The sequence below is a fragment of the Callithrix jacchus genome, chromosome 10, assembly GCF_049354715.1.
Source record: "Callithrix jacchus isolate 240 chromosome 10, calJac240_pri, whole genome shotgun sequence".
Classification (NCBI taxonomy): Eukaryota; Metazoa; Chordata; class Mammalia; order Primates; family Cebidae; genus Callithrix; species Callithrix jacchus.
The window spans coordinates 112,559,426-112,578,540 of record NC_133511.1 but is presented as its reverse complement, the minus strand read 5'-3'; the positions used below and the strand labels follow the sequence as shown (position 1 = coordinate 112,578,540).

At 42.6% G+C, this 19,115-nt stretch overlaps 1 protein-coding gene across 50 annotated transcripts in view; it reads left to right on the top strand.

The window, feature by feature from the left end:
* The window catches only part of CELF1 (CUGBP Elav-like family member 1), an 86,218-nt gene that overhangs the window by 29,966 nt on the left and 37,137 nt on the right, over positions 1 to 19,115 (top strand). For 23 of the 50 annotated variants that reach the window (XM_078341045.1, XM_078341044.1, XM_078341039.1 and 20 more), the window contains exon 2: positions 13,954 to 13,993. The exons of the other annotated variants lie outside the window; for them this stretch is intronic. The gene's annotated coding sequence lies outside the window, so the exon portion shown is untranslated. The remainder of the gene's footprint in view (positions 1 to 13,953; positions 13,994 to 19,115) is intronic. 50 annotated transcript variants of the gene reach the window in all.

The following is a 19,115-nucleotide window of genomic DNA, read 5'->3' as shown; positions in this document are numbered from 1 at the left end:
CCTATTTTGTTACTTCAAGTGGGTTTTTTTTTTTTGAGACAGAGTCTCATTTTGTCACCCAGGCTGTAGTGCAGTGGCGTAATCTTAGTTCACTGCAACCTCTGCCTCCTGGGTTCAAGCGATTCTCCTGACTCAGCCTCCTGAGTAGCTGGGATTACAGACACCCACCACCATGCCCAGCTAATTTTTGTATTTTTAGTAGAGACAGGGTTTCACCATGTTTGCCAGGCTGGTCTTGAACTTTTGACCTCAGGTGATCCACCTGCCTTGGCCTCCCAAAGTGTTGGGGTTATAGGCATGAGCCACCATGCCCAGCCTACTTCAAATGTTAATGATAAAACTAAATTTTGGCACAGCTGTTGCATTTTAAAAAGTGAAACTACATATTTGGTTTCTAGCTCAGTAAACAGATGAACCTGTTGCCTTTGAATGACAACAATTGAGCATTGTACAGTACATCCTAAGAAGATATAGAGTACCTCATTTTGAAGAGAGAGAATCATGTAAAGGACTGAAATTTTTTGGCTCATCCTCTCCCACCGTAGGCACCAGAATAATAATAGTGCCCAAATTAATAATAGTAGCAAATGTTTATTGAGCACTTTCTATGTGTCAGGCACAATTCTAAATGCTTTACATGTACAAATATTTTAATTCTAACAAATATCTGTAAGGTAGATACTCTTCCTCTAACCATTTTGTGCATGAGGAAAGAAGGGTATTTATGAAGAAGTTAAGCAATTTCCCCATTTACCTGGCTAGTAAGCAGCAAAATGGGGATTAAAAAGCAGTGATATGACTCCAGAATCTAGGTATAGGGTACATTGTGGGTTTGCAGTAAATACTTATTTTAGTAGCACACTTTATTATTTGAGATTATTGAATTATGAATCAATTTAACCCATTTTCTTTCTTTCTCTCTCTCTCTCTCTCTTTCTTTCTTTCTTTCTCTTTTTTGAGATGGGTTTTTGCTCTTATTGCCTAGGTTAGAGTGCAATGGTGTGATCATGTCTCACTGCAACCTCTGCCTCCCAGGTTCAAGCAGTTCTCCTGCCCCAGCTTCCCCAGTAGCTGGGATTACAGGCATGTGCTGCTACGCCCAGCTAATTTTGTATTTTTAATAGAGACTGGTTTTTCTATGTTGGTCAGGCTGGTCTTGAACTCCTGACCTCAGGTGATCCGCCTGCCTCAGCCTCCCAGGGTGCTGGGATCACAGGCGTGAGCCACTGCTCTCAGCCCCCATTTTCATTTTAGAATTTACTTATGAAAATGACTATATGGTTTTGGTTTCGCAGATCACCATCAACTATACTAGATCATTTACTGATGGTAAAGAGCAGCAAGCCAAGTAACAAGTTTGTGAAACATCTCCAGAATACTATACTAGTTTATCTCTACTAGTACTAGTACCAGACTATTTACTAAAGATATTGAATCAGAATTAATTATAGCCTCTTTTTTTTTTTTGAGATGGAGTTTCGTTCTTGTTACCCAGGCTGGAGTGCAATGGTGCGATCTCGGCTCACCGCAACCTCCGCCTCCTGGGTTCAGGCAATTCTCCTGCCTCAGCCTCCTGAGTAGCTGGGATTACAGGCACACGCCACCATGCCCAGCTAATTTTTAGCATTTTTAGTAGAGATGGGATTTCACCATGTTGACAAGGATGGTCTCAATCTCTTGACCTTGTGATCCACCCACCTCAGCCTCCCAAACCAAAGTGCTGAGATGGCAGGCGTGAGCCACCGCACCCAGCCCTATAGCCTCTTTTTTTTTTTTTTTTTTTTTGAGATTGGTTCTCCATGTCACCCAGGCTGGTGCCAGTGTTGAAATCTTGGCTCACTGCAACCTCTACTCCCAGGGTCAAGCGATCCTCCCACCTCAGCCTCCCAAGTAGCTGGAACTACAGGCACATGCCACCATGCCCAGCCAATATTTTGTATGTTTTGTGTAGGGATAGGGTTTTGCCATGTTGCCCAAGCTGATCTTGAACTCCTGAGCTCTAGGGATCTGCCCACCTCAGCTTCCCAAAGTGCTGGGGTTACAGGCGTGAGCCACAGTGCCTGGCTGCTTCTGTAGCTCGTTTCCTGTACCATACATCTTCCAGAGATGCCCTTACAGTGGGAGCAGGGGAAGTTTTGCCACATCGATAAACTTATAATCTGTGTGAGACTGACAGGAAAACAGGGGAGTCTGTCCAAAAGAAATGATGAGGAGATTATTAGTAGGCCATGTAATTCAGTGGAGGGTAGCAAAAAATGTATTGTATTATGGACAGTGTGATGAAATAGCACAGAAGTTTTATTTAGACAGGGAAATAAGAATCAGGTGTCCTGAGATTTTTTAAGTCTCTCACACTTATGGTAACACTGTCTCATGTTTTTTGTTTCTAGTGCAAATTGTATTTTCTGAACAAGACCATTAACTCCTTAAGGACAGGGATTAAACCTGTTTTTGGTACCCTCTTTAGTTCTGGGTGTATAGTAGATGTTTTCTAAAACTGTCGTTGCTTTTTGATGATAGATCTCCTGGCTTTTTTAAAGAGCTTGTTTTTGTAAAAATGAAATCAAAGCACTAACAAGTTAAATTTTGTGGAACAGTTAAGATTTTTAGAAGTGATTTGAAGGATGTGACAATGATGATTTAAGTGGGTATTTAAATGTGAGAAGCACTTTTAGGAGCACAGTTGCAGAGTGATGAAAGCATGATAATTGAAGTCACCTTTTAAGTTAATTAATTAATTTTGAGATGGAGTCCCTGTCACTCAAGCTGGAGTGCAGTGGTGCAATCTCAGCTCATTGCAACCTCTGTCTCCCACTTCAAGTGATTCTTCTGCCTCAACCTCCCAAGTAGGTGGGATTACAGTTGCCTGCCACCATGCCGGGCTAATTTGTTTGTACTTTTAGTAGAGATGGGGTTTCACCAACTTCGCCAGGGTGGTCTTGAGCTCCTGACTTCCAGTAATTCACCTGCCTCACCCTCTCAGAGTGCTAGGATTACAGGCGTGAGCCACTGCATCCAGCCAAAGTTTTTTTTTTTTGAGATGGAGTCTGGCTCTGTAGCCCAGGCTGGAGTGCAGTGGCACGATCTCAGCTCACTGCAACCTCCGCCTCCCAGGTCCCAGTTCAAACAGTTTTCCCACCTCAGCCTTCCAAGTAGCTGGGATTACAGGCATGCGCCACCATGCCCAACTAAAACAGTAACTTTTTTTTTTTTGAGACGGAGTTTCGCTCTTGTTATCCAGGCTGGAGTGCAATGGCGTGATCTCGGCTCACTGCAACCTCAGCCTCCTGGGTTCAGGCAATTCTCCTTGCCTCAGCCTCCTGAGTAGCTGGGATTACAGGCACGCGCCACCATGCCCGGCTAACTTTTTGTACTTTTAACAGAGATGGGGTTTCACCATGTTGACCAAGATAGTCTCGATCTCTTGACCTCGTGATCCACCTGCCTCAGCCTCCCAAAGTGCTGGGATTACAGGCATGAGCCACCACGCCCAGCCTTCACAGTAACTTTTTAAAATTGATAATATATAGAGATCTCTAGAATTTGTCCTAGGACTGTGCATCCTTTAGAGTGAATCAAGCTTTACTGAACATATTCCGTGATTGGCTGAAGCAGAGGTGTAAAATTTGCAGTTTTAGGCATATAACCTGTCTCAGGAAGTGTCTCTACAGAAATAGTTTCTGGTTTCTGTAGTTTTATAGAATTAAGAATTTAAGAACAGAAAGAAACTGAATAAAGTTTCCTGCTTTTCAACAGAACAGGACAAAGCTCCTGAAACAAGACCATATGGAAGCATCCTGCTTGAATGCCCATGTGTTTGATGGTGAGGTTGGGGCAGATGGTACAGGCAGGGTTCTTGGCTGCTTGGTCAGAAATTTTGGAGATGATAGTTAGGTGGCTAGGTGCTAAGGAAGGACTGTTGTATGTTGTGTGTATTGGGCCTCTCTGCCTAATAGGTGGAGTGACCTCAGAGAGAGGAAGGAAATTGATGTGTTTATTAGTGTAGAGGTAAGATAACAAAAGAGGCCTGGGAAATGTGGGGTTGGAATGATAAAGCTTGCAATTGCATCTAAACCTCCCCCTGAGATTAGGGAGAGGGAGGGGACAAGATGATACAGTGTGAGAAATAAGATTCCAGATCCCTGCCATCTTCTGTTCTTTAGAGCATTCGAGTAAGGTACTGCAGGGACTGTAGGGTTTTTCTGTTTAAACTTGAAGCTGTTTTGATTCTCTTGAGATACAAGCCAAAAGCTGTATTTATAGAACTTGTTTTGACATATTATCTCCCCCTGTCCCCTGTCTTCTTTACTGGAATCCAGCTAATGTTGCATTTTGCCTTGGCAGGAAAGGTTGATTGAAGAAAATGTATAGCTATACAGCTGAGTGATCGAAAATAGCTTCAGACTTTGTAAATAGGCCATACATGAGGTTTGCAGTCCCAGCTGCATGAACATTAGTTGAGTTGCTGGGATAAAGTGGTGTGATGTAATTACCCAGCTCACATATGATATAATGTTGAATCACCTGGACAGTGACAGTTTCCACACACAAGTTTCAGGCAAAGCAGGAAAAAAGTGCAAAACCAAAATGCTTGTTTTGGAACAGTATGAGTTGAGGTTTTTCTTTACTTTGTGCTTTATAGTTCCAAGAGTTTTCTTATTTTTTTAATGGTAGGAATGGATTTTATGGGTTGCAATAGGAAGTGGAAGAGAGGCTATGGCGTCTGAAGACTAGGATGTTTCCCTCCAAAAGCTTGAGTTTTCTTGTTTCTGTAGGCCGGCATGGTGACTCACACCCATAATCCCAACACTTTGGGAGGCTGAGGCGGGTGGATCACCTGAGGTTGGGAATTCGAGACCAGCCTGGTCAACATGGTGAAATCCCGTCTCTACTAAAAATACAAAAAAAAATTAGCTGGGCATGGTGGCAAATGCCTGTAGTCCCAGCTACTCGCTGAGGCAGGAGAACTGCTGAAAGGCAGGAGGCTGAGGCAGGAGAACTGCTTGAACCCAGGAGGTGGAGGTTGCGGTGAGCCAAGATCGCGCCATTGCATTCCAGCCTGGGCAACAAGAGCGAAACTCCGTCTCAAATAAATAAATAATAAATAGAAGCAAAGTAATATTTTGAGTTTCCAAATAAAAAGCATTTTACAAGTTGCCTTATTTTACCAAATACAGCACTGTGACTCAAGAAAGTCCAAGTCCCAGTGGTTGATTGTGGAACCAGGTCTCTTAATCCACTATCTATCTTCCCTTTAGTTCCTTCATCTGAAAAATGGGAATGAAAATGCCGAAGAATCTCCTTTGAACACTCAGAAAAATAATTATAAAGTCATTTTCAAAGGTTATATGTTGTAATGACTCTGCAAGAGACACCAAGATTATAAGGTGATTTTAAAAGTAACTCCGACAGTGCTTGAGAAAAAAAATTAGTCACATTCTGCCTACATTGTACAACATATGGTGCAGCCCTGATGAGCTGCACAAGTGGGCTGAAATCAAAATGCAGTTGGAAAGAGGAGCAGTAGTGACTCACTAGATGAGACAGATTTGGCCTCATAGCAGGGCAGTTGAAACTAAAGAGGAACTGTGGCCTTAGAACATGCCAAATTTGAGCAAGTGATACATGAATATTATGGAAAGGTCGAATGAGTGAGCCTTTGTGTTTGAATTAGGTACTTTGTCTGGTGTCCCAGTCCTTGCGGCTGGCACCTCCCCGTGTGGTTTGAGAGCTCCCACCTCCTCCACCTCTGTGGATTCTTCTCCTACTTCTGTGTATCACTTCTGTGCCTCATTCCCTGTGCCTTTGAAGGTAGAATCCACCAGGCAAATATTTAACACTGATATGCCTGGAACACTGCGTTCAAACTGCAAAGATAGAAGCAGTAATTCTGCCCAGAGAAAGCTATGCATTAGCTTAGCTACCATATGTAAATTGCTGCTATACATCCAGCAATTTGTTGTCCACTATTGCCAGTACTGTCATGGGAGAGAAACAGGAATGATAGAAAGAATTAGACTTTCTCCTCCCCACCTCGAAACTCTCACCACAGTAGGGAGCTGTTTGGGGGAGGAGAGAGGAAATATGGGGGATTTGAGAGTTACACTGAGAGTATGAGCATTTGGGGAGGAAATAGGAAAATAGATTTTTAAAATTTAAATTTAATTTTTTTTTTTGAAACAAGGCCTTCCTCTGTCACCCAGACTGGAGTGCAGTGGCACAATCATGGCCCACTGTAGCCTCAAACTTCTGAACTCAAGCTATACTCCTACCTCAGCATCCAGATTAGTTAGGGCTACAGGTGTATGCCGCCATGCCTGGCTGATTATTTTGTTGTTGTTGTTTGTTTTCTAGAGACACGGTCCTGGTATGTTGCCAAGGCTGATCTAAAAATTCTGGGCTCTAGAGATGTTCCTGCCTTGGCCTCCCAAAGCGCTGGTATTACGGACATGAGTCACCATGCTCGGCCAAAAAGAGATTTTAAAAAATGTATTTTGCATGCTCTGCCTCATCTGAGTACCTCTAAAATAGGATGCCTCTCAGGCGAGATGACCTCTTGTTTAGGTGCTTATATACTCATGGAAAGATCATATAAATAAATAGGAAGTGAGATAGATTAGGGAGGAAGGAGGGGAGAATAAAGAGCCCACTCCCATCCAACTTCTGTGTACTCCATTTTTTTGTATGATTTCTGAGGATTTAATAATTATGTTGGTTTTGTGAAATTGTTTTTCTATGTATTGGTTGTGAATATACAAGGATGCTATTGGTGGAGTCAGGCTTTAAGCCTATTGTGGCTCTGACCCTTTAATAATGGCTGCTCACAAGAAAATATTTATCATTGTTACATGAAAAAAAGTAGGCTGTGCAGTAGTATACATAGCATAATATTGAATTTGAAAATTCTGTGTATTTCAGGCTGGGCATGGTAGCTAATGCCTGTAATCCCACATCACTTTGGGCGGCCAGGCTGGGCCCATCACTTGAGGTCAGGAGTTCGAGACCAGCCTGGCCAACGTGGCGAAACCCTCTCTACTAAAAAATACAAAAATTAGCTAGGTGTGGTAATGCATGCCTGTAGTCCCAGCTGCTCAGGAAGCTGAGGCAGGAGAATTGCTTGAACCTGGGAGGTGGAGGCTGCGGTGAACCGAGATAGGGCCACTTCACTCCAGTCTGGGCAACAGAACGAGACTCCATCTCAAAAAAAGAAAAGAAAAGGAAAGAAAATTTTGTGTATTTGAATGTTTGTACTTTTTTTTTTGTGAGACAGAGTTTCACTCTTGTTACCCAGGCTGGAGTGGAATGGCGCGATCTCGGCTCACCGCAACCTCTGCCTCTTGGGTTCAGGCAATTCTCCTGCCTCAGCCTCCTGAGTAGCTGGGATTACAGGCACCCGCCACCATGCCCAGCTAATTTTTTGTATTTTTTTAGTAGAGACGGGGTTTCACCATGTTGACCAGGATGGTCTCGATCTCTTGACCTCGTGATCCACCCGCCTCGGCCTCCCAAAGTGCTGGCATTACAAGTTTGAGCCACCGCGCCCGGCTGTGTTTGTACATTTTACTGTGTGCATGGAAGAAATCCTGGTAGAAGAGAAACCAAAATATGGTTATATGTATAAATAAATAATTTAAGTTGGGGAAATAGAAAAATTAAAACGGGAAGGAATGCTTAAGAAATGAGGGGGTGCTGCACACCATGTTGCTTTTACCCAAGTATCTATAATTTCAAGGGGGAAAATCTTCAAAAAACTAGAAAGTTCAAATATGTCTCAATTCAAAAAAAATTCATAGAAACTTTACTAATTACAGCAGATAAACTGGGGAATTAAGTTCAACAGTTGAAGGTCTGATATGTGTTACTTTTATTCAGGTGTTCTGTTGATATGAGTATAAATGAGAAAGTCACTTGAAACAGTTTACTAACAGCATTTTGAAATGAGATTAAAATCAGGCTTCTTACAGGTATGTGATGTGGACCAAACTAGATAACTGTTTAAAAACCTGTTTAGAGATAATACAATTATAGTTTTAGATGACTTAGTATTAGTCTAGCTTAATCTTGTCCCATCCTCTAGGGATAGGAAGTCGAAGTGGGGACCATTCTGAGAATGGTTGTGAATCCCTTAGAGATTCTGATGAAAGCCATGGATTCTGTCTTCAGGAAATCTCACTTGTCCATTTTCACATGATTTAGATGAAGTTTAGCCTAAAGCATTGTTGGGTTTATAGGCCTCCAGCCACTGAGAGGTCTGTTTCCCAGTTGATCCTTTTATCTGATTACTTGGCTCTCTAGAGTATGAGGGAAGGTGACAGGCTGTTTTCCAAAGCAGAGGGCCTAACTTACTTGTTGAGCCAGGCATATTACAGGAAGAAAAAGAAGTAAAGGGCATTGCAAGCTGACTAAAAAGTAATACTTTAAAGAGAATATACTTTTCCCAAGTTATTTTTATTATTTGTCTCTTTTCTCTTCTAGTTAAAAGTTTGGGTTGGGCCCGGTGGCACTTAATCTCAGCACTTAGGCACCCAGCACTGAGGCTGGTGGATCATTTGAGGTCAGGAATTCAAGACCAGCTTGGCTAACATGGTGAGACTCTGTCTTTACTAAAAATGCAAAAAGTTAGCTGGGCAGAGTGATGCATCATCTCTTTAAAAAAAAAAAAAAAAAAAAGACCAGGCATGGTGGCGCACTCCTGTAATCCTAGCACTCTAGGAGGCCAAGGAGGGTGGATTGCCTAAGCTCAGGAGTGCAATACCAGCCTTAGCAACATGGCAAAAACCTGTCTCTACTAAAAATACAAAACATTAGCCAGGCATGGTGGCATGTCCTTGTAGTTCTAGCTACTCGGGAGGCTGAGGCACAGTATCACTTCAACCCAGGAGGTGGAGATTGCAGTGAATCATACCACTTCACTTCAGCATGGTTGACGGAGCACTCTGATGCTTTAAAAAAAAAAAAAACTCAGACTCAACTTTATGGCCCTTAGCATTTAAACAGACCTTTCTTTGGTTTATGTGCATGAGCTTCCTTGGAGACAATTTTTAACCTGAAGCAGCCTTCTTAACCTGGATCCCTGTGATCTTGAGGGAGTCATTTCATCTCCTTGTATCTTTTCTCATCCGCAAAATAGAGATAGTGTACGTATGAGGATTAAATATAAAGCACCCTAAACAGGTTGTAGTATATGGTAAATGCTCAAAAAATGTTAGCTCTTATTGCCACTTTGCAAATGTCCGGATATTTTTTTTTACTTTTAGGTGATAAGGGTTTATAAACTTTAAATACCGTATTCCATCAATTTGAACATGCACGTTAATTACCACTGATGATATGTTACATACATTGATTCTAAAGATAGAAAAATTTGTTGTTCAAAAAACCATGTCAAAGCCAGATATATTGGTGAATTCTCTATTGTATTGAATTACTCCATCTAGTTCTCATATTTCCCAAGAGATTACCTCGTATTTCCCAAGAGGTTGTCCTGAGGGCCAGGAGAGACTGACAGCAGGGGGCTGCCTCTCCCTCCTCTGTCTTTGACCTGAACAACCTCACTTACGTGTTTAGGGAAAAAAACACTCCTGCTTTTAAGATCATTTAAAAATCTCTAGTCTAGATAGTTGTTAAACTATTTTTTGTTTTGTTTTGTTTTTTGAGACAGTCTTGCTCTGTTGCCTAGGACTGGAGTGCAGTGCTGCCGTCACAGCTCACTACAGCCTTGACCTGGGCTCAAGCAATCCTCCCACCTCACCCTTCCAAGTAGGTGGGACTACAGATACATGCCACCATGCCCAGCTAGTTTTTTTTTGTTCTTTTTTGGTGGAAACAGGGTTTCACGATGTTGCCCAGGCTGGCCTCAAACTTGTGGGCTTAAGCGATCCTCTCACCTGAGCTTCCCAGAGTGTTGGAATTACATACAGATGTAAGCCACTGCACCTAGCTAAATTCTTTTTCTTCCTGGCCAAATTCCTTATTAGCTCTGTCTTATATCAAAAAAATTTTTCAAGGAATTGTTAAGGTCGCTTACTTACAATTATTGGTGAGAATGAGTTGGCCACAGTGGGGGCTTGCACCTATAATCGTAGCTCTTTGCAAGGCCAAGGGGAGTGGATCATGTGAGTGAGCCCAGGAGTTCAAGACCAGCCTGGGCAACATGGTGAAAATCCTTCTCTACAAAAATTAGCTGGGTGTGGTGGTATGTGCCTGTAGTTTAAGCTGCTTGGAAGGCCATGGTGGGAGGATTGCTTGAGCCCAGGAGGCAGAGGTTGCAGTGATCTGAGATGACATTGCTGCACTACAGCCTGGAGTGAGACCCTCAGAAAAAAGTGAGTCTCACTAATGAGGCCAAGTTCATGGGTTTAGGTCTTATGTAGGTCATCGAACATCGTTGTGCCACAGGCCCTTGTCTCTGGAGTTTATGATCTAGTACGTGCTATGTAAGAGCTGCTGATGGTGACTGAGTCAGTGCCAGTCATCCTGGGAAAGACAATGTTTTGTCATTTGCTCAGCAGCATACAAGCTGTATAGGCCAGTAGAAAACACTGAGCCATTTTTATAAAGAGCTTACTACTTTGCCTATTCTAAGAAAGGCTTTTAGGGGATTTGAGAGCTTTTTCTGTCAGTCAAGAACAATTTAAAACTTCTTACGAGGTTGTATTTTAAATATATTTAAACATTTATTACAGGCAGATAATATTGGTCCCTCAGCTAGCTTGCCCTTCATCTTGCTCTCGCCACTTTCCCCATTTCTTACTGTGTTTTGTTTGTTTTGAGGTAGTGTTTTACTCTGTTGACCAGCCTGGAGTGCAGCCGCACGATCTTGGCTCACTGCAACCTCTGCCTTCCGGGTTCAAGTGATTCTCGTGCCTCAGCCTCCCGAGTAGCTGGGCTAACAGGTGCATGCTATCACACCCGGCCAATTTTATTTATTTTGAGACAGAGTCTTGCTCTGTTGCCAGGCTGGAGTGCAGTGGCAAGATCTTGGCCCACTGCAACCTCTGACTCCCTAGTTCAGGCAATTCTCCCACCTCAGCCTCCGGAGTAGCTGGGATTACAGGCATGCACCACCATGTCCAGCTAATTTTTGTATTTTTAGTAGAGATGGGGTTTCACCATGTTGGCAAGGATGGTATTGATCTCTTGACCTCATGATCTGCCTGCCTCGGCCTCCCAGAGAGCTGGGATTACAGGTGTGAGCCACCGCACCCTGCCCTCTCTTAGCTTTTATTTATCTATTCGTTCATTCATCCATTCATTCATTCGAGACAGAGTCTCACTGTCATCCAGGCTGGACTGCAGTGGCATGATCTCGGCTCGCTGCAGCCCCCGCTTCCTGAGTTCAAGTGGTTCCCCTGCCTCAGCCTCCCAAGTAGCTGGGATTTCAGGCATGTGCCACCATGCCTGGCTAACCTCTTAGCTTTTTTACTCCTCCTTAGAACCACCTATATACTTCCCGGTCCTTGCATCATGATAGAGAAAGGTGGAGATAATGTTAATAGAAACAGACATCCATGGAGCTCCAAGGAAATACAGTACAAACAGTCTAGGCTTTCCTCATGGAACATGTGCTTTTTTGTTCACCACAGAAATGAAAGATGTAAAACATTCAAAGCTTTTAGTTATCATTCAGCTTTTCTCTTTCCCTACAGCATTTCAGTTTTCTCACAGAGTAGGCAATAAAATAACACAGGAAAAGCAAAACTGGGAAGACAAAGCTTTAAAAAAAATACATTTTTTGAGGCAGGCACCGTGGCTTATCCCTGTAATACCAGCACTTTGGGAGGCCAAGGTGGTAGATCACCTGAGATCAGGATTTCGAGACTAGCCTGACCAACATGGTGATAACCCCATCTATAGTAAAAATACAAGATTAGCCAGGCATGGTGGCACATGCCTGTAATCCCAGCTACTCGGGAGGCTGAGGCAGAATTGCTTAAACCCTGGAGGCGGAGGTTGCAGTGAGTTGAGAAGGCACCATTGTCCTCCATCCAGCCTGGGCAATAAAAGTGAAACTCTGTCTTATAAACAAAAATAAAACAAACCTTGTTTGTGTATTGATTGGGCTGTTTATTTGCCCTTCTCCAGGTGACAGGAGCCTGTGTGGAAGATTACAGTGTTGTATTGTGTGTGTGTGTGTGTGTGTGTGTGTGTGTGTGTGTGTGTGTGTTTGAGGTTTCCTTTAAAAAGTCTTTGGGTGGCTTAGGAGTAGGTTAATACCCTATTAAAGTGGAGTTTTGCGTTTTGTTGTTGTTGTTTTCCCCAAATCTTTTGGCCTGGCAGTTAAAATGTTCCTAGCCCCCTAAGGGCTATGTTCTCCCTGACTTAAGATACCCTTATCCTTTCATGTATTCGTCTTTCTTAACAATTCCAGGTCTCCCTTTTGCTCTTTTTATCCTGGAGATTCCTTGACTAGCTTGTACTCTTGAGTCTGGTCTCAGAGAGTAGAAGTGACGCCTGTGAAAACCAATCACATAATAGCACTGTTTCTCAAACTGTTTCTGTGCAAAATTTAGGGGAAACACGGTACCCTGGCCTTTTCTTTGCCCTTTATGTCTTCCAGAACAACTCTAACAAGTAGAAATTACTGTGTTCCATGCAGAATTTGGAGGAAACATGGTTCCCTGGCCTTTTCTTTGCCCTTTATATCTTCCAGAACAACTCTAACAAGTAGAAATTTAACTTGCTGTCTACCATCTGTGGTAACCACCGCAGAGCCTTCTCAAGACACATTATCTCAGTAAAAGTTGGGACCTCCTAGATTATGGTCACAATTCTCTAGAGAGACAGGCCTACCAGGAAGCCATGAGCAGGTTATCTTCCTTAGTATCTGAATCCTTAGCATAGTTCTCACCTTAAATGGTCATAATGATAAAGGATTGAATTAAGTTTGTGAACTTAGTAAATGGAAGTTCCTTTCTTCCTGCTAACTTTTGATGGTATAGGCAGGTCCAAGTAAATACTTTAGAAAGTTCTTTATATTCTTTTAAACTTTGCCCTTAACATTATTGGAAGTATCACTACTTCATTAGCAGAATCGGATACTAAGTCTGCATGAAGAGTTACATTAGTACCTGAGCACCTATTTTATGCCAGTTAAGAAATGTCTTTGTCTTCAGAGAGGATAGGCAGTGTCTGATTAGTTCTGGGTCTGGCTTTGTCTTTCAGAATTCTTGTACTTTCCAATGTAGACATTGTCCTTGGTGACTTTGAACAGTTTATTGTCTGTAGTGAGAGCCAGACAGAAATACAGCTGGCAGGAGTTGTACATAGAAGTTTGTAGGAATTTGGGCAGTTTTATTGAATCAATCTTTACTTGGAAGATTGTTCGATAATGTTTAAAAATAAAACAAATTGGTTTTGTGGTTCCTCTGTTTGCTTTTACCTTCAGTTAACTTCCCCATCTTCTGATTTTTTTGGTTTCAGTGGTTCACCGCTGCCCTTGGGCCACCCAGATGCATTTATAGTGGCAGGAACTTGGTTGCTTTTGTAGAGTTTCATGCCCGTTACCTATGTATTCAGGAAGGTTGCTTTGGGGAAATAGTGTGGTCTCTCTACATTAATAACATGATCCTTAATTGCTAAAAGAATTATACAGCCCTCAGCTTTTCTTAGTCTCCTGTCCAAAAGCAGATGTTGAAAATGATTGTTATGGTGACCTAGATGTACTGAAATTCAACCTCATAAATTCTAGTCATTGTTTTGCTATTTGTTATGACATTTTGGGGCAAGATTCTTTTAAGCCTTTTAGTACTTTACTTCCCCATCTTTTAAGTTGATGGTGTGTTAAAATTAGCCTTGAGATACTAAAGGCAACTTACCTTTAAGGTATTGACTAAAAAGGGAGAGGGAGGAGTACTTCTGTATTTTTGTCTTATGCCGTAGTGACAAAGGGGCTTTTCTTTGGAAAGAGGCTATATGCATGGCCCACTTATTTTTCTTTCCTTGGTTTTTTAGAGTGAAGACATAGTCCAGAGAGGGAAGTATAAAGCTACAGGTATGGGCTAACTGCTGAATGGGTGTGCTCCCTGGCTGTCTTTTTAACTTTCTTGCATGAGGCCTGCTATGCAGATCTGAAAAAGTTGCTTTCAGAAAGGTGATGGCTTCTTTTCTACATTATGGGATTAACATTTGCAAAATATATGTCCCTTGGAAGCTAGAAATATTTTCTTGCCCTCTTTTCCAACTCTTTCTCCTTATCTATTTTCCAAGGCAGGCTTATCTCCCACTAAAACTGCTGCCTAGTTCTTACAGCTGTTGGGGCAAGTGCGTGTGTGTTGCAGGGAGCTGGGAGGAATACTCTACATCAGACTTGTCCAACCCATGGCCTATGGGCTGCATGTAGCCCATGATGGCTTTGAATTTAGCCTAATACAAATTTATGAACTATCGTAAAACACGAGACTTTAAAAAAAAAACTCATTAGCTATCATAAGTGTAATTTATTTGTGACCCAAGACAATTCTTCCAGTGTGGCACAAGGAAGCCTAAAGATTGGACACCACTGGAACAAAGATGAGTACAGAACTTAGTGGATCCCATACAGATAATAACACCTTCCTTTAACCAGAATTTGTTCAATATGCTGACTTTTTTTTTGTCACCCAGGCTGGAGTGCGGTGGCATGATATTGGCTCACTGCAGCCTCCGCCTCTTGGGTTTAAGCAATTCTCGTGCCTCAGCCTTCCAAGTAGCTGGGATTACAGGTGCCTGACTAATTTATGTATTTTTAGTAGAGACGGGGGTTTGACCATGTTGGCCAGGCTGATCTCAAACTCCTGACATAGAGGTGAGCCACCGCCTCGGCCTCCCAAAGCACTGGGATTACAAGTGTGAGCCACTGCACCCAGCTATAACATACTGATTTTTTTCCCCTGAGCTGGAGTCTCGCTTTGTCACCAGACTGAGTGCAGTGGTGCAATCTTGATTCACTACAACCTCTCTCTCCCGGGTTCAAGTGATTCTCCTGCGTCAGCCTCCAGAGTAGCTGGCACTACAGGCACATGCCACCATGCCCAGCTAATTTTTGTGTTTTTAGTAGAGACGGGGTTTCACCATATTGGCCAGGATGGTCTCCATCTCTTGACCTTGTGATCCACCCACCTCGGCTTCCCAAAGTGCTGGGATTACAGGTGTGAGCCACCGTACCTGGCCAACATACTGATTTTTAAATCAGCACTGGAGCTTAAATAAAGTATAGACTACAGTATAATGTTAGCAACTAAGAAATGCAATTAAGTTCCAGAACTAGTTTGGGATCTGAAAATATGACTTGATTAGAAGAGTGCTCACAATTTGACATGACTGTTTGTTGGGTCAGGGTTAGTGACAGATACTCCAGGGAAGGGTCTGAGGCTATATATACTGTTGCTGAGTACACTCATCACAGAACAGTCTTTTTGTGATGGGGGAGGAAATGGAAAACTTTTTAGCTTTCAGAATGGTGATGGTTTTGTCATATTCTTTTTATATACCAATATGTGATAATTTTATAGGCAAAGCAGCTTACACATTGAACAAATTATTCAGCTTAGTGCTTTTTTGGTACCGTGATTTTAGATTTGAAATGGGAATTTTTTTTTTTTTTGAGACAGAGTCTCTGTTGCCCAGGCTGGAGTGCAGTGGTGCAGTGTTAGCTCACTGCAGTCTCCACCTCCTAGGTTCAAGCAATTCTCCTGCCACAACCTCCCAAGTAGCTGGGACTGCAGGCACCTGCTACAACACCTGGCTAAGTTTTGTATTTTTAGTAGAGATGGGGTTTCACCATGTTGGCCAGACTGGTCTAGAACTCCTGACCTCAGGTGATCTGCCCACTTCGGCTTCCCAGAGTGTTGGGAGTACAGGTGTGAGCCACTGCGCCCAGCCTGAAATGGAAATTTTTTATATTTTATTTATTTTGTAAGGCAGGCCTTCACTCTGTTGCCCATGCTGGAGTTCAGTGGCGAGATCAAGTCTGACTGCAGCCTTGACCTCCCCAGGCTCAGGTGATCCTCCAACTTCAACCTCATGAGTGGCTGGGACTACAGGTTTACACCATCATGCCTCACTAATTTTGGTATTTTTTGTAGAGTTGGGGTTTCACCATGTTGTCCAGGCTGGTGTTGCTTGAGCTCAAGCAGTGCTCCTGCCTTGGCCTCCTGAAGTGCTGGGATTACAGGCATTTGCCACTGTGTCCAGCCAGAAAATTTTTTTTTGCAATATTTCTATTTCTTCTTTTACCCCGACCCCAACCCCCACCCCACATACCATTCAGATATTTTTACATTGACTAGATTCTTATGGAAAATGCAAAGTTTTTTTTTTGTTATTATTTTTGAGACAGAGTCTTATTCTCTTGCCCAGGCTGTAGTGCAGTAGCTCAGTCTTGGCTCACTGCAGCCTTAACCTTCTGGGTCTGGTCACTCCTCCTGCCTCAGCCTCTTGAGTAGCTAGAAATACTGTTGTGCACACCACACCCAGCTAATATTTTGTATTTTTTTTATAGAGATAGGTCTCACTTTGTTGCTCAGACTAGTCTCAAACTCCAGGACTTGAGCAGTCTGCCCACCTTGGCCTCCCAAAGTGCTGGGATTATAGGCATGAGCCTGTGCTCTGGACTCTTAAATTGTTCTTAACTGTCACATTTTGTAACAATAACAAAAAACTTCCACAGAGTGAAATGCCACAGAAGATAATTACCAATTTGTGTCAGCATATTTTACCTATGCAAGGTACTTGGTTGGGATCCCAGGAGACCCATTAACTATATTAGAAATACTCAATTTTAGAAGTGAAATTTAGGTCCAAAAAGGCACCATGCAAAATTTTGAGTTACTTTGGTTGTTTTTTTTTTTTTTTTTTTTTTTTGGAGACAGAGTTTCATTGTTGTTATCCAAACTGGAGTGCAATGGCACGATCTCGGCTCACCGCAACCTCCACCTTCTGGATTCTAGCAATTCGCCTGCCTCAGCCTCCCGAGTAGCTGGGACTACAGGCGTGCACCACCATGCCCAGCTAATTTTTGTATTTTTAGTAGAGACGGGGTTTCGCCTAGTTGACCAGGATGGTCCTGCTCTCTTGACCTCGTGATCCACCCGCCTCGGCCTCCCAAAGTGCTGGGATTATAGGCATGAGCCACCGCACCCGGCCTACTTTGGTTGTTTTTTTTTGAGATGGAGTTTTGCTCTTGTTGCCCAGGCTGGACTACAGTGGCGTAATCTCAGCTCACTGCAACCTCCGCCTCCTGGGTTCAAGTGACTCTCCTGCCTCAGCCTCCCGAGTAGCTGAGATTGTAGGCATGCGCTACCACGCCTGGCTAATTTTGTATTTTTAGTAGAGACGGGTTTCACCATGTTGGTCAGGCTGGTCTCGAACTCCCAACCTGAAGTGGTGATCCATCCACTTCAGCCTCCCAAAGTGCTGGGATTACGGGCTTGAACCACTGTGCCCAGCTGGTTGGTTATTTTCAAATGGTATCAAATGCTTAGTTTTTTTCTTCATCTCTTACATCATCTCAAATACTCAGTCCACTTAGCAGTCTGAGGTTATGACCATTCCCTAGATTTTTGCACTTTGAATTCCCTTGTATAGACTGATGGTGATTTTTAATGACGTAGATTCCCTTTTATAACCCAGTAGTAACTTTTAATCTCCTGTGCTTATATAACCAGGCTTCACTTTATTGCTCTTTCAGACATACTTAGATTATTGGGGTGGAAATGTAAAATCTGTTCACCTGTTGTAGAACTCCCTGGTTCTGTCTATCACGATAAGTATTTGCATATGCCACCTTGGCTATTTTGCTCAACTGTGCTTTTGTTTGCTTTTTCATCCTTTTGGCAAAACATACTGCGATTGCTAGCTTTTCTCTCCGCTAATCCAGTTTTAAATCTTCCTGTTAAGTTTATACCCTTCCTATATCCTGAATGTAGTGAGTGCTGTTCTCTTGAGTGTTTTCCTTATCTGTATTGATCACTTTTAGTGATTTGGGTTCTTAATGTTACAGCAGGCTGATTGCTCCTACCTTCACTTAATCAGGCTTTGAATTGTTGCTCTTTTAAAAAGTAGAGAATATTCAAGGCAGAGAAAACTCAGACAGAGGGACAACCAGGGAGAGAAGAGGAAACCATAAAAGTACATTCAGAGTGAAAAGAACAGGTGATAAAAAGAGGCTGAAGGAGAGTTAAGACCTTCTTTTGCAGCAGACCCTTGTTTATAACCCCTCCTGTCACCTCTGTATTTCTAATGCCTCCTTTGCGGGAAAAGCCTGGACTGTATATCTGATGGAGACATTAAACACACACACGGGTGGTTTTTTTGTGAATAACTTTTTTTTAAATTCTACTTTTAAATTTCCCTTAATATTTGCATTTTTGTATTCTCATAATTGTTTTTATCACTTCATAACCTCTTTCTAAAATTGAGTGACTTGTGATTAATTTCTGTGCTCTCTTTTCCCAAAGCATGTTGAATTTAATTATACTGAGATAACTGTGTGACCTGCCTAAAGAGAAGTGCCCTCTTTGATGTAATAACATTTCCATCTTGTAGGTTTTTTTTTTTTTTTTTTTGAGATGGAGTTTCACTCTTGTTACCCAGGCTGGAGTGCAATGGCGCGATCTCGGCTCACCGCCTAACCTCCGCCTCCTGGGTTCAGGCAGTTCTCCTGCCTCAGCCTCCTGAGTAGCTGGGACTACAGGCACGCGCCACCATGCCCAGCTAATTTTTTGTATTTTTAGTAGAGACGGGGTTTCACCATGTTGACCAGGATGGTCTCGATCTGTTGACCTCGTGATCCACCCGCCTCGGCCTCCCAAAGTGGTGGGATTACAGGCTTGAGCCACCGCGCCCAGCCCCATCTTGTAGGTTTTTAAAGCAGTTGCTTTATAAATCATGAAATGGATTTTAATAGCAGTATAAGCACAGAGAATTTATAGGACCTACTTTCTGTTTTCCACTGTTGTATAAATTGGGCCTCTAGAGACTTCTTTTGAACAAAAGTTTGATGACTGGGAAAAAATGATTGTAAGATGTTACTCTAAATCATGTTTCCCAGCCTTTGGCATGGTGAAAACTATTTTAAGGAGTGCATATCTTTTCATACATTGGGCAGTGCCTGGCAACTCTGTAATGTCTCCACT